At 45.8% G+C, this 16,433-nt stretch overlaps 1 long non-coding RNA gene and 1 pseudogene across 1 annotated transcript; one reads left to right on the plus strand and one right to left on the minus strand.

Annotated features, from left to right (window-relative positions):
- Positions 1-2,769: 2,769 nt before the first annotated feature.
- Positions 2,770-4,356, minus strand: LOC123153703 (MADS-box transcription factor 31-like; annotated as a pseudogene).
- A 440-nt stretch (positions 4,357-4,796) lies between these two features.
- Positions 4,797-8,841, plus strand: LOC123147388 (uncharacterized). The gene is made up of 3 exons (XR_006473176.1): positions 4,797-4,980; positions 8,240-8,422; positions 8,595-8,841. It is a non-coding gene; the product is annotated as an uncharacterized lncRNA (long non-coding RNA).
- Positions 8,842-16,433: the final 7,592 nt, after the last annotated feature.

A 16,433-nucleotide genomic window follows, 5' to 3' on the forward strand; every position in this document is an offset into this window, starting at 1 on the left:
GTGGTACGGCCCCCGTCGGCTTAGCTCACTATGCCGACGGCCGCCCTGAGGTACGCCGACGTACGAGTTGCCGACGGGGGCCGTCGGCGTACCCCTTTGCCGACGGCTTTTGGGCCTATGCCGACGGCCATGGGCCGTCGGCAACGCAGCTAATTCTGGTAGTGGTGGCCGTGCAACTGGCCTTCGGGGCGCCGGTGGTGGACAGCAGCATCGGCCTCGGAGTCTGGCTCCGGGTGGCCGCCGGGGTGGTGATGGCGGCGGCTCTGTGGATGGCGGTGATGGCGGGGCTGGTGGCGCAGGTGGTGGTGTACTTCGTGTGTAAGAGCTGCCACCGCCGGAGCTCCGACGGCACGACGGCGAAGAACCTGGAGGACGTCGGCCGGAGAGGGCGAGCCACTAGGAAGCGACAGTGACGGACCGCCCTGCGACACGGCGAGTGCCTAATTGGCCAGCTATAAGCTTGGACATTTTGCATTGGATGCTTGGGATTTATATATGTGATCGAGTGTGATTGTTGGAAGGATGTGCATTTTGATGAACTGTATCACTCTAGTCATTGCCGTATGCAGCAAACCAAAGCCAGTGCGTTCAATTTTTCTTGCAATTCTACTACTCCTACAAAGATTCATAGTGTCCGGACAAAATATTGCATCCAGTTCCTTAGTTATAAAAGTATTTACATTTTTGTTTGAAGTACTCAAATCCCCAAAACAACTTCTCCGGGCAGTTAGAGAAATGATAGGAACTTGTTGGACGAATACATGAACAAGTACTCGCCGTGTAGTCCCTTGTGACTTCTAAAGATGGCAAACTTGCACAGAAATGATAGGAACTTCTTGGGCTGGGATGCACTACTTGGAGCTGCGTTGTCAATAGAGGGCAAGTTCATGAACTCAAGTAACTTCAAGTAGAATGTCTCAAAAAAAAAATTCAAGTGGAAGTAATCAAACAAAAGAACTGCAATTACCCTTGTGACTTTCAATTGATGGAGGAGAAAAGTTCATTTTCTCAATGTCAATTTCTTCTGTATACCAAACACAGATTCCAAGCCTGAATTTATACATCTATAGATAGCCATAAATGTTGTTAAGCATAACTTTTGTCTGCGATGTAAAAGTCTTCTGTGGTTTCTACTTTCTATGAAACCCTCTTCATGTCACGTGCAAAAATACTAAAATAGCAGATACAATAAATCAATATTTACTATTAAATTGAATCTAGATATTTTAAACAAACCTACAGCCTCGTCAAAACAACTAAATTCATTTCTGCAACTTAGAGCCCCTATATCCGAATTCAATAAATCAAATAAAAAACAATGATAAGAGTTTAACTGAAGTTATACAAAAAGAAATCTAAATTTATGTCACATCTAGATATGTCCTAGATAGCTCATTTTTTAAAACATAGGTAGACAAGGCGGTCATAGTCCGTGTGGGAGAGCTCCAGGTATGTCTGGTCAAGCCAGTTTCACTAGAGAGGAGAAGAAGTCGTTCTTCAAGTCGATTGACAATTGCTTCAAGATGTGTTAGCCTATTCAGAGACGTCATATTCAGGATATCAACGAAGGCAAGTTGTACAGGCGTAACAAGAAGCTAGACCAGACAGCCGCTGGTATGCACACCGAGCTAGGATCAGAGTCAGAGGACAAGGATAGTGTGGCCATTACTTGCTCAAACCCATCGACTCACGTAGCTCCGGCATTGAACAAACATGGAGATCAGGACGTGACGCGGCCGGCGAGTCTGTTCAATGCTGACGCTAGTGAGAGGTCGCGTCCACTCTGAACATGAATGCAGTGTTGATGCTCTCGAGCGGCATGAATGTGCGACAAGCACATCGCTCAGGAGAGGGGTTTGTGTAGAACCTGGGTTCCAGACGTGTGCGTCGCAGCGGTCCGGACGCCCGCAAAAACACTCTTGTTTGTTTCCGATTTGTGGAAAAACGAACGTCGAAATCCATACGTGGACCAATGACGTGGTGTGTTGAATGCCCCGCAGCGTCTGGGCCGCTCAGTCCGGACGGTTTGAGGATCAGTGTTGGAGAAGCGCTTACCTGTAATGGTCGGAAGGATGACAAACTACGACTATTCCTAAAATAATAACAATCTGTTGTCATTTGTTTAACATGCAGGAAGGTAGATACGCAAACAGATGAAGTACATATGCTGATCAACCCATTCATGTTAGATGTAATCATATATTAGAAAAATATCAGGTGATACCAACCCTCAAATATAGCACTGATGTCAAAGAGAACACTGCCGTAAATTCGTATGGACCGACGTGATACATGGGAGTGCTACTGTGCTAGCCAGTACGGCAGTAGCATACGGGAAATCCCGTGGAGCAAAATGGGACTTCTGTACATATAGTGTTGACTAAACATTGCGGTGCACCACTAGTCAACTGCATGTCCTTTGTGCCTACGTCGGATACTTGTCCATAAACTACTGGGCAGCTACTTAGGAGGAGTACTACTAAGTTTTACTCCCTTCGTTCGAAAATACTTGTCGCAGAAATTGATGTATCTAGATGTATTTTAGTTCTAAATACATTTATTTTTGAGACGAATAATTCCGAACGAAAGGAGTAGCTACATACTCCATGCATTAACTAATTTTTTGCGAATTATGCATTAACTAATTATTAGCCTCCGGCCCATTCTATCAGGTTTCTCTCCTTCTCAATCTGCAAAACAACAGAATAATACGGGAAATCACCAAGAAGTTTAGTTTACAAGTAATGTGTTTTATACGCACGACGTTAATCACCATCGCTGCAGGTTGGGATCCCGCACGTCGGGGAGTGCTGCGGCCACAGCTGCAGAGACGTGGACAACCCCTCCTCCTCCGCCTCCGGGAAGAAGCCCCGAACGCCGACGCCGGTAGCATCATCGGCGCCATGAGCTTCCGCCTCCACGGCCGCACGACGCCGCTCGTCATGGTTCATCTTGCAGAGTCAACATGTACACATTCAGGAAGGCAGTTCAGTACGAACATGACTACATCAGCCTAGCAGGCAGGCAGCGACGCAAATTACCACGTGGCGCATGAGGCTGTTCTTCTCCTCCAAGATGCGCACCTACATGTCCACGCACGCACAATCAAATGAACGATTTGCTTATTTGCATCTTAATTAATGTTGGTTATCTTTCGATTATATGTCCGTCTCATAATGTAAGACATTTTTAACGGAAAATATATTTTGGTTCTTGGTTGTGTATACACTCTATATGAGGATATTTTTTAATAAATAATTAAACAAAAAGTCAAAATGAAGATTTTTTAGAATAAACTTGACTTACTTTTGCACTAGTATATAAATTTTCACGAAGAAAAAACCAACGTTGACTTCATAGCGGGAATGACAAAATTTATTTGCTATTATTGGCCACTATTCACACTATTTTGGCCAAAAATTTGTCTTTTTTGAAAATAAGTCAAAAGGGGATTTTCTTTTTGTGAAAATTTTCTCACAAGTACAATGGCCGATCAAGTTTATTTCAAAAATATTTTCAATTTTTTGACTTTTTGTTGAATAACTATTATTTTTTCATATAAGATGTAGATGTCCCCATAGAAAACGTATGCGTCCGTTTTTGACACTGCACTAGTGTCAAAAACAACTGACATTACGGGACGGAGGCAGTAGTTACCTTGTGGCGTGATTCTCTAATTGCTGGTTCAGTAGTTTATCCTGCACACAAGAAAGTCGTGCAGTGATTAACATGACCGTTCAACTCAAACACTCACATGCAATCGCAGTGAATTTTGCCTGGTCGTGGTGTGTGTAGTGTACCTTCATTCCACGGACTTTACACAACGCGCACTCTAGCTTCTGCTCCAGATCGGCGAGTTCCTCCTTGGTGGTTGAAGATGGTATGTCTTCTCCGGTCATCATCCGATGGCTCGCCACGAGATGGTCACGCTCACGCTTCAGCCTTGCGATATCCTCCAACAGTTTCTGTATGTAAAGAACCATATTGATCAATCAGAAATTCAATAAAAATAGCCAAACTGTAGAAACAAATCCGTTCTTCCAAATAGCGGTGCACCCTAAAATCAATTTGCAACCGGCCGGGCGGGATAAAATCACGACGGACGGACGAACGGCCGTGGAGAAGAAGTGTGAGAAAGATGGACGCAGGCAAGGGACGGACAGACCTGGTATGGGGGCTGCAGTAGTCGTGGTGGAGCTTGCCGGTGCCGTCGAAGACGAGGACGCCGAGGTGCGCGTCGCAGAGCGCGGCGAGCTCCTGCGCCTTCTTCAGCAGCCCGCGGCGGCGCTTGTGGAAGGTGACCTGCCGCGACGCTTTGTTGTCGATCCTCTTCATCTCCACCTTCCCGCGCCCCATCTTCGCTTGCAACTTGGCGAGTGGCCGATGTGGATGCTAGCTAGCTTGGAGAGGGAAGTGGTCAGTAGTGCAGTCCGCGGTGCCAACCAGGAGGTAGCTAGAAGGAGAAGCAATGTATGTAGTGCCATGCCAGTGCCAGTGCCAATATTTGACAGCGGAGCTGCTAAAAATCAGTCGACGAAGTCTCAGTCGACTGACGAGCCGTCCGATCCGTTTGTTGCTTGTAGATTCACGCTGGGTTGTTTTTGTGCCTTTTTTCGGCCTGTCTAAGGCGCGGTGGGCTCGGACCAGTCCGTTCGCCTTTTTCTACGTCGAAGCGCGGCCGAGGGTGAGCGTTTTGCTTTTTCGTGGGCTGGGCTTTTTTGTTTGTCTGTTTCTGTCTTGATTTTTTTCTCGGTCCGCTTTCTTCTTTTTGATGTTTTGTTATAGGGGAGGGGAGGCGGCCACCGGTGGTAAATGAGAGGAGGGGAAGCTGCAGTCATTCGTCTCTATCCATTCCCCTCTCCCCCCATTCTCTCTCTATCACTTTTTACCTCTGTCAAAATCTGAAGATCTCTGCAGCAAACGAAGGGATTGCTGTGCTGCTCAACGTCCAACGAGAGTATGGGGGACGCTGCTGATGTTGTAAGTGCTACCCCCCCTCTTTTTCTTCCATCTTTGTTTTTCCATTTGATTTGTTGGACGAGAGTAGTAGATCCGAGGGAGTTTTGAGTTCCATTTTCTTGTTTTTGTTGGGCGAGAGCAGTATACCTGATTTGAAGCATAGAATCGATTCTTTTTTTTATTCAAGCAGTGATATGTAGAGTGTCCTCTTTTTTGTATGTGTTGAGGATTATTACTGACCCAGACCACCTCATTTTTTGTTACTGAACCCAAACCCAACCCCCCTGAAATCAGTAGCATGTTTTTGTGAAATCAGTAGAATGGCTGAGGATTCCTTTTTTGTTTGTGGAATACAGTGGCTCAGTCTGTTGTTTTTGTTATTTTTTAGATTGTTTAATGAAACCCCTACTTATTTTACTGGAATCAAGAGAGATACTTACTGAATCTATCATTAGGGGAGTGGGTATCTTCTTTTGTTTTTTCAGATTTTGTTATGTGACCCTATTCTTAATCAGTAGCATGTTTGTGAAATTACTGAACCCCACCCCCCTCATATATATTACAGAACCCAAACCCATCAAAATGAGTAGCATTTTTGTGAAATCAGTAGTATGTTTTGATTATTTTTTTGTTGAATGGAGTGGCTTAGTCTGTTGTTTTAGTTTTAGTTTTTTAGATTGTAATGAAACCCTATTTTTGTTTACTAGAAACAATAGAGATAATTTACTGAATCTATCAATAGAGAGTGTGGTATCCTTATTTTGTTTTTTCAGATTTTTCATATGGAACCCTTTTTTATTAATGAGTAGCATGTTTTTTGAAATCTTTCCCCTGTAATAAGAGAAAGATTTGTTACTGAATATGTCACTAGGTAGGAGGGGGCATGTTCATTTGTTTTTGTCAAATTTCTGGCTGAAACTGTATTAATCAATAGCATGTTCAAAACTCTCTTGTTTTTCTGGAATATAAGAGAATGATTACTAGATTGAAGCATAGAATCTGAGGGGATATTTTTTGTCCAAATTTTTTTATTGATTGAAATGTTTGTGTGCCTAATTCAGTAGATATGAGAGGATCTTTTTGATCCGGATTAAGTTCAGAGTACTTGTCTTCTAACTTGGTCGCAACTGTGGGGACCTTTGTTTTTGTCGGAGGGGCGGCGTCGAGAGAGAGAGAGAGAGGAGCCTAGTTGCATGCTCAACTTTAGGCATGCAACTGCATGTCTTATAACTTGGTTGCAACTCGAGTTTTCATTTTTGTTGTATTGGTAGAGGGGCCAGTTGCATGTCCCACAACAGGCACGCAACTGCATATCTTCTAACTTGATCGTAACTAGGAACCTTTGATTTGTCGGAGGGGCGGCGTTGAGAGAGAGGGGGGACAGTTGCATGACCCACACTAGGCACGCAACTTCATGTCTTTTCCCAACATGGTCGCAATTGCATGTATTATAACTTGGTCGCAACTCGAGTTTCATTTTTTGCTATATGAGGAGAGGGGCTAGTTGCATGTCCCATACTAGGACACGAAAAAGCATATCTTCTTACTTGGTCGCAACTGGGGGACCTTTGGTTTTGTCGGAGGGGGTAGCGTCGAGAGAGATGGGCCCAGTTGCATGTCCCACAATAGGCACACAATTGCATGTCTTCTAACTTGGTCGCAACTGGGTGGGCCTTTGTTTTTTGTCAGAGGGGGCGACGTTGAGAGAGAGGGGTCAGTTGCATGTCCCACATAGGCACGCAAGTGCATCTCTTGTAACATGGTCGCAACTAGGGACCTTTGATTTATCGGAGGGGCGGTGTCGAGAGAAGGGGGGCTAGTCGCATGCCCCACACTAGGCACGCAATTGCATGTCTTCCAGCATGGTCGCAACTGCATGTCTTATAACTTGGTTGCAACTCGGTTTTAATTTTTGTTGTACGGGAAGAGGCACCAATTACTTGTCCCACAACAGGCGCACAACTGCATGTCTTCTAACTTGGTCGCAACTGGGGACATTTCTTTTGTCGGAGGAGGCGGCGTCGAGAGAGGGGGGCCAGTTGCATGTCTTATAACTTGGTCGCAACTCGGCTTCCATTTTTCTTGTACGGGGAAAGGGGCCAGTTGCATGTCCCACAATAGGACACGCAACTGCAGTCTTCTAACTTTGTCGCAACATGGGACCTTTGTTTTGTCGGAGGAGGCAACGTTGAGAGAGAGGGGGCCAGTTGCATGTCCCACACTAGGCACGCAACTGCATGTCTTCTAACTTGGTCGCAACTGGGGACCTTTATTTTGTTGGAGGGAGAGGCGCCGAGAGAGAGAGAGAGAGAGAGAGAGAGAGAGAGAGAGAGCCAGTTGCATGTCCCACACTAGGCACACAATTGCATGTCTTCTAATTCCGGCATCGTCGCAATTGCATGTCTTATAACTTGGTCGCAACTTGACTTCCATTTTTTTGTTGTACGGGGAGAGGGGCCAGTTACATGTCCCACACTAGGCACGCAACTGCATGGGTTCTAACTTGGTCACAATTGGGGGCCTTTATTCTGTCGGAGGGGGCTAGTTGCATGTCCCGCACTAGGCACATAATTGCATGTCTTCTAACTTGGTCGCAATTGGGGGGGGGGCCTTTGTTTTTGTCAGAAGGGGCGGCGTTGAGAGAGATGGGGCTAGTTTGCATGTCCCACTACAGGCACGCAACTGCATGTCTTCTAACTTGGACGCAGCTGGGGGACCTTTGTTTTGTCGTAGGAGGCGGCGTCGAGAGAGGGGCCCGTGTTGAGTGATGCCAACAAATGGTGCAAATGGCATATTGTAACAGTTCGTCTGGTATGTCGTGCCAAAACTCAAACAATCACCATATAACTCATACATTTTTCTCGAGTAGCCATCCGCCCAGGATAAGCACAACACCTTGTTGATGTCCTCATCAGCAACTTTGAATGCATAGTAGAAATTTGTGTGTAACACAAGCTGGAAGCTGCAGAGTTTTATAGATGGCCATGGTTATAACATATCACAATAGAAGCTGCATAAGCAATCATCAAAGTTTCACCTGTTCTTGTTGTCCTGTTTTTATAACACAAGCATCAGTAAAGTTTGTGTATTCATGAAGTAGAGTTGAGAACATTCCTGAAGTAAAGTTTGTCTTTTTGATAAAAGGAACTAAAACTGTCTGATGATTTGTGCTAGTGGCTATAATGTTTGTCCAGTTCATATCCTTAGTTTTTTCTGCCTTTTTGTTTTTTAGTCCCCTTGTTCACAACACTAATGTCACATATACATTTTGTGAATACAGCAGCACACGAGCACTGACACGGATGAGAAAGGAAGCGACCCTGAAAATAAAACAGACAACTGAAATGCAGAAGGCAAAGAGCAGTGTCTTGGAGATCCAGCATTAGAAGAGAAAGGATATCATGAAGAAATCACTGACACGGAAGCATGAGAGGGTTCGCTTTTTGAAGAAGTTGCTACAATGGTTAGTAACCTTTTTCTATAAATATTCATGATTTTTTTTAGTTTTATTTAGTTGAAACAGTGGGTTAACTAGGTAACACATGATGTTAACTAGCTGTGTCGCCGCTCCATACTCATGCTAAAGTTTAAACTAACTAATACATGAACTTTTGTTAACTAGCTACTTAATGCAGGGAAGTTAACCAGCCGTGTCAACATGTCTATGTACTCTTGTTGAAACTAGGAAGAGGAGCATCTGCAAGCTGCTAGTCAACTTTAGTACTAAAAAACATCTATAAGTTGCTCTGATCAATTCCATGAACAATGGACATCACGGTTCTGTTTAGCTAGCTCTGAACAGCAACTCCCCTCCTCGTATGTACATTCATAATTTTTTGTATCGATATTGGTTGGGCCTGGCCTCCAACTTTTTTGTTCAATAACTTTTTCCGGATGTGTGTACAAACAAACAAACAAATCATAACCCAGCCCATCCCAAAGTAGCAAACAAACAAACAGGAAAACGAAAATAAGCCCAGTTTCTAGCCGGATACAACCCAGCAGTACAAGAGCTAGTAAACAGGCCTAATCTACTCGTGATGGCGTCAGATGACTGGGACTTCGCGAAGTGTCAGTCGACTGAGACCTAGACAGATCCATTTGACAGATACATTTTACTTGTGTGGCACGTACCCAACTCTGCGCAAGCCTTGAAGGCGGCGGGGTAGCTGCTTCTTCTTTTCTTGTTCCTTTGGGGCTAAGTCTGCAACCGTACCTTGACGAGGGTCAAAAGAGGAAGCAGCAGAGGCGATAATCGATATGCAGGGAACAGCAGCTGGCTAGGCGGCGGCGGGGCAGGGCCTCTGGTCTCCTCCGGCGAGTCCACGGCCAGGCGCCTCCGTAACGTACTGGCAACATGCAGCGCAGTTGCCAGCAAGTTTCGTTCGGCGACCAGCTTTGACCACTTTGCTCCCCTGTGTCTGCCCGTCTGTGTAGCAGTAGCAGTAGCAGTTCTTTTTTGCAACGAACTTGGGGAACTTTATTGCATAGCTAGCATATGATTACAATCTGCCCTCAGGCCACTAAGAAGAAAGGATGAACAGCTCTCAAGCCAACAGTCTAAAACCAACAAGGAACAGACCCGTTTAGCACAAGAGTCTGCCAAAGTATTGGCCTCCCTTGGAACATATCTAACAGAGAAAGAGATAAAAAAAGAAGACTTCTTCCCAATGTCATCTAAAATAGGCGCAACAATTGACCTCGAACTGTCACGCGATAACCAGAGGTTGACAACCTCTAAACAATCTACCTCCATTAGCACATGTGAGAAACCACGCACCTGAGCGAAGATGACTCCTTCCCTTAGAGCTAAGGCCTCCGCAACGAGAGGATCTGTCACCCCCGGAAAAGGTTTGCTCCATGCTCCGATAAACGAGAGATGCGACCGAGCTATCCCACCCCCTCCCGCACATCGAGCTTCACTATTAATAGCACCATCCGTGTTGATCTTAATCCATCCCACATCCGGCGGACGCCATTGCGTACCCGCCACGCCACTCTTGGGTTTAGGAACATCAAGCATCAAAATATCATCGTGAACTGTCTTTACCGCCTGAACTGGATCATAACCGATCTTGTCATGCGTCCATCGATTCCGATCAGACCATATCGCATGCATTACCGTGATTAATTCACATCTGTCTTGATCATCTATGATGCCGTCCATCAAAACATCCCTCGCCCAAGTGGCAGGGTGTAACCTTGGTAACTTCAAACCCAAGAAACCTCGGGCTGCTGTCCAAAATAGCTTGGCATGTGAACAGTTTATCAGTGCGTGTCGTAGATCTTCCACTGAGGCTTTACACAGATCACACACAGCTGCTGTCCGGATATGCCGATGCTGAAGAGTAGCATAGTCTGGTAGGATTCCACGCAAGACCCACCACCAGAAAACACGGACTCTGGGAATAACCTTTAGTTTCCACAAGGCGATCCACATGGGTCTATCTGAAGTTGAAGACTCCGCTATCGTTCCTTCCTCTAGAGTTGAACGCTCTTTCCGAGTCACTAGAGCACGATAAGCCGTTTTAACAGAATAGACACCGGACCTCTCCAAGTCCCATGCAAGATAATCTTCACCACCATTCGCTCTCAAAGGTATATTCAAAATTGCATCTGCATCTGGTGCAAGAAAATTTCTTCGAACCAAATCCACATCCCATGCTCCATTCTCATGATCAAATAATTCAGAGACACGATTTAAAGGATCGGCCCCGATGCGACCCATAGGCATGAGAGTAGCCGTGTTCGGTATCCAGCGATCCGTCCAGATGGAGATGGATTCCCCATCCCCAATCCTCTCGATCAAGCCTTGTTCCAACGCCGCACGCCCTGAAATAATAGCTTTCCACATAGCAGATGCCGAGCGAGGTGCTGTAGCTTCCATAAAACTGCAGTTATGGAAATACTTTCCCTTCAGAACTCGCGAACACAGGGAGTCAGGGTTTGTCATTAGCCGCCACCCGTGCTTACCAAGAAGGGCTAGATTAAAAAGCTCAAAGTCACGAAAACCCATGCCTCCTTCTGCTTTCGGTACAGAGAGATTCTTCCAAGACAGCCAATGAAGAGATCTCCTATCAATGTCACTGCTCCACCAATATTTAGCCATGGAAGACGTTAATTGTGAGCAAACCCCCTTGGTCAATTGAAAACAAGTCATGCTGAAAGTAGGTATGGCTTGGACCACTGATTTGAGCAAAACCTCCCTCCCAGCACATGCCAAATTCTTTTCAGACCAACCTTGCATCGTACTCCGGCTCCTCTCACCAATATGAGAAAAACTCCCACTTGTAATCCTGCCGACCGCCGTTGGTAGACCCAAGTAGCGTTCGGTAAAAGCTTCAACAAGAATTCCTAGTGCCTGTTTAATCTCAGCCCTTAGAGGAGGCACATCATTAGGGCTGAAATAAACTGCACTCTTCTCCCGGTTTACTGCCTGACCAGAGCATGCAGCATAAATCCTGAGAATGTCATTCAATCTCTGTGCACTTTCCACCCTCGCATTCATAAAGATTAAACTGTCGTCCGCAAAAAGCAAATGATTAAGCCAAGGCGAGTGGACACTCACCCTAATACCTCGATCAATATATGCGCCGCCATAATAATTCATTAAGGATGTAAGGCCCTCTGCACATATAAGAAAGAGAAAAGGAGATGCTGGATCCCCTTGTCGCAACCCTCGGGAAGGTGTGAAAAACGGAAAAAGTGATCTGTTTACCTTAACCGTAAACCGGACAGAGGTGACACACTTCATAATGAGCCGCACAAACTTGTCACTGAATCCCAGCTTAACTAACATTGCCTCCAAGTAATGCCACTCGACACGGTCATAAGCTTTCAACATATCGAGTTTGACGGCACATGAGGCTTGTTTGCATCGCTTCTTTTTCTTCATAGCATGCACACTTTCATAAGCTACCAAGACATTGTCGGTAATCAACCGTCCTGGTACAAAAGCACTTTGTTCCTCCCCAATAATCTCATCCATAAATCCGCGTAGCCGGTTAGTTATTGCCTTGGATGCAATTTTGTACAAGACCGGCCAAAGAGAAATTGGTCGTTATTGAGTTATTTTCTGAGGGTTTCGTACCTTGGGAATAAGAGTGATGGTTGTATCATTGAGACCCAACGGTAGCTCCCCCCCCATTCAGAAAATCGAGCACGGCCGCCGTAATATCACTGCCTAGAACCTCCCAATGTCGCTGGAAGAACCCAGCAGTAAACCCATCCACTCCTAGCGCTTTTGAAGGCGCCATCTAGAAAAGAGCTTTGCATACCTCCTCCGCCGTGAATTCCTTCTCAAGTAAATCATTCATGGCTTCATTAACATGTAGCGGAACGAATTGCAACAATTCTGACATGTCATTGTACCCCTGCGACTGATAAAGGTTTTGATAGAACTCCTGAACCTCGGCCTCCACCTCATCAGGGTCATCACAGACCGAGCCATCTGCTCTCTGTAGAGAGACAATTCTATTGCTTCGACTACGATGCGCTGCCTGAGATTGATAATATTTTGTGTTCCGGTCTCCTTTGCGCAGCCAGTTAACTCTAGACCTTTGTTTCATCCACACCTCCTATTGACGTAAAACCTCCTGCAGTTGAGCGGCCACCCTTAGCTCTTCAGTGTTCGGCCCCCTCCCAATGGAGGCTGCTCGTAGTCGTTCCAACTGATTCTGAAGTTTCTTCACCTTTTTGGCAATGTTTCCAAACTCATGGGCACCCCAGGACCCGAGTCCACTCTGGACAGATGTGAGTGCATGCACCACACCCTCCAAACCTTCACGGCCAGACTCTGATTGCCATATTTCTTGCACCAGAGAATCATAATCACAGTGAGTCTGCCGAACATTTTCGTAACGAAACGGTCGCGAACCACGCCGCCCCCCTCTCGCTTGTACTTTCCTCAACTCAGCAAGAACATAACAATGGTCAGATGCTGTTGAACTAATATGCTTGACACATGAAAACGCATACAGGGATAAAAAACTTGCATTAGCAAAGGCATGATCAATTCTAGCTTTTATATTTGCACTACCCTATTGCTTATTATCCCATGTAAAGGGAACACCTCTCCATCCAAGATCTTGGAAAGAGCAAAAATCAATTACTTCACGAAAAGAGCGCATTTGCCACTCCGGCCTCATATGCTCGCTGAAATGCTCGGTCGCATACATAGTTTCGTTGAAGTCGCCCATGCATAGCCATCCTTGATGCGGAACACCATGCAACGTACGCATAAACTCCCAGCTATGGTGTCTATTTTCAGCTCGGGGTTCACCGTAAAAACCTATGAAGCACCAAGGTTCATTCTGATCATCTCCCGACCAACACATCTATATGAGCCTTACTGTAATTCTTGAGTTCAACATGCACACTATCATTCCAGTACAGCCCAATGCCTCCACTGAGGCCATTGCTATCCACAGCAAAACAACCAGTAAAACCAAGTAAGCTCTTAAGACTCTCAACACGTTTCCCTTGAATTTTTGTTTCCATTACGAATAGAAGGGAGGGACCTTCCTGCTTCATTGGTAGAAAAAGGGCCTATAGTCCCGGTTCGTAAGGGCCTTTAGTCCCGGTTTCGGAACCGGGACTAAAGTGTCGGTACTAATACCTTCCCTCTTTAGTCCCGGTTCAATCCAGAACCGGGACTAAAGGCCCTCCACGTGGGCAGTGCGCAGAGCCCAGTCAGGAGACCCTTTGGTCCCGGTTGGTGGCACCAACCGGGACCAATAGGCATCCACGCGTCAGCACTTCTGTGGCTGGGTTTTTTGTTTTTTTTGAAAGGGGGGGAGGGGGGGGGGTGGGGGTTTTGGGGGTTAATTTAGGTGTTTCATATATTGTGTTAGCTAGTTATAATTAATAGAGAGAAGTGTCCTCTGTTATGTCCGTGCTTGGTCGACGCTACGTACTATACATACGTATATAGAGAGGACTAGACACGCTAGCTAGCTAGTAAGCAAACGAAGGAAACAGAAGATTGTCATGAACATATATGCATATATACAGAGAGAAGTGATATCGACCACCTCTCCTTCTCCGAGAGATTGGTCGAACAACAAGTTCTCGTATATCTATCTAACACTACCGGCTACATATATACAATAATCATCTCTTACAAATATAATCATACGGACTCAGGATCCACATAGAATTCTCCGTCTTCAGGGATCACGTGGTCAAGAAAGAATGCCGCCAATTCCTCTTGAATTGCTCGCATGCGAGCTGGTGCTAGGAGTTCATCCCGCTTCCGAAACATCTAATTTGAAGAAGGGGTCTATATATATATATATATATATATATATATATATATATATATATATATATATATATATATATATATAAAATGAATGAAACTCAACACAAATGATGGTAATAAAATAAAATTGTGAATGTTGTTATTTACGTACTTCATATTGTTCGCTAGAGTACCCGCCCCGCTCACAGGTCATGTGGCGGATGGACTCGCAGATGTAGTATCCACAGAAATCATTCCCTTCTTCCTGCCACAACCACTTTACAAGAAATAGAGGTCAATCAAACTGATAAGCAAGAATGCTAAATGGTATTGATGAAACTAGCGCTTGAATCACTAGGAGATGCGCGGAACATGCTACTATAGTACTTACTTTCGGGTGTCTAAATTACAGCTCCTTCGGCAGTCCCGGAACTATTTTGGTGAATTTTCTCCAAACCCTGCCGGACAAAGAAAACAATTACTTGATATCAGGAAATGAACAAAGTTGCTGATATGGTGGATAATGATCGATTTAACTTACTTCTTGAGGATTTCAGTCATGTCCGTATACTCCTTGGGATCTTTTCATTTAGAGTCCAAGACGGTTACTACTCCCTGCTCAAGCTTAATCTCTAGGAGAATAAAGTGGAAACTGCACACACATGCATAACTCATGAATTACATTACTATAACCTTGACTAATATATAAGGGAAACCGAATACGCACAAGATAGTAACACTCACCTGAAGTTGTAAGGAAAGAGTATTATATCTTTGTTTTGATTTATTACGAACGATCGTAGCAAGCTGGCCTCGGTAGCTGCGGCATGAAGTTTAACCTGAGTTGCATCTATGAGATATGTGTTAATGAACCCAATATCACCGACTTGTCTTTTCTTCAATTCGGCGATCTTCAATCTGCATAATATAGTGAGGATGATTATAAATACATGCAATGAAAGAGCTAAGCTATATAGAGAAACTTAATGACAGAAGTAGTACTACTTACAGACAGTAGCAGGCGACCGTTGTTTTATCGAGGGCCAATTGATTGAAAAACTGATAGAACTCCTCAAATGGAACAGGCAACAGATCAATTCCAACGAGGTCATGCTCCTTTTTAACTTTCACATACAAAGTACTCCTCCCCCCAGAGTCTCTGCAGATTTTCAAGTACCAATCATGCAATCTTCGCATCATCGTTGATAGAGATCTTTCATCTTTGACGAGAGGCTTCCCGTACTCGTATCTTTGTATCTGCACCTCCATGGGTTCATAATGTACTTCGTCGGGCAGGTAATCTGCAAGATTGCTATAACCGGGCACCATCCTCGGATCATTATCGACGTTGTGGCTAGGCACCTTGAGCGGGGGGCACGATTGCTTCGCTTGTTCGCCGAGCTGGGCAATTTGTTTCCCAGCTCGTCGTTCTTTCAGCCTTTGATCACTGACAGTACTTCCCGACCGCTCCGCTTCGGCAAATTCCTTTCCAATAATGCGGTCATAGTTTCCTTTCGGCGGATCAGACTTCGGTGGTTTTGTCAGGGCAGCCAGAGTGCGCTTCACTTTCACCCGATCTACCTTCTCCCCCGGAGGTGGATGTTTCTTTGCTTTCACCCCTTCAAAGAATTTCTTCACTTCTTCTCGCGCGATCTCGGCGTTCTCCTCCTGGGTCCTCTCGTATGGTAACTTCTCTGGAGTCTTCAGAGAAGGACCGAATCTGTATGTCCTCCCGCCTCTGGTTGTACTGCTAGACGCCGACCGAGCAGACGTAGCGGTTGTCTTCTTTACTTGCTTAAGAGGCGGAGGAGAAGGACTACGACGCGCCGGAGCAGCTGGAGCGGCGGCAGGTCTCTTCCGCCCTTGCTGACGAGGCGGAGAAGGAGGAGGCTGGCTGCTCGGGCGCGTCGGCGCAGGCGGAGAAGGAGGCGGAGTGCCGCCACGCGCCGGAGAAGGAGCCGGCCGAGGGCCCTGATCGTCACTCGCCGGAGGAGGAGGCGGTGGAGGCGGAGTGCCCTGACTCGCCGGAGGAGGAGGAGGAGGCGGTGGCGTCCAGTTCGGAAGGTTGATGAGCTCCTTCCGCCATAGGCATGGAGTCTTCAGAGCAGACCCCAGCCGAGTCTCCCCTTCACCGGTAGGGTGGTCAAGCTGGAGGTCCTCAAATCCCTCCGTTATCTCATCCACCATCACCCTAGCATATCCTTCTGGAATCGGCCGACAGTGAAAAGTTGTG

This window comes from Triticum aestivum, chromosome 7A (assembly GCF_018294505.1).
Source record: "Triticum aestivum cultivar Chinese Spring chromosome 7A, IWGSC CS RefSeq v2.1, whole genome shotgun sequence".
Taxonomy (NCBI): domain Eukaryota; kingdom Viridiplantae; phylum Streptophyta; class Magnoliopsida; order Poales; family Poaceae; genus Triticum; species Triticum aestivum.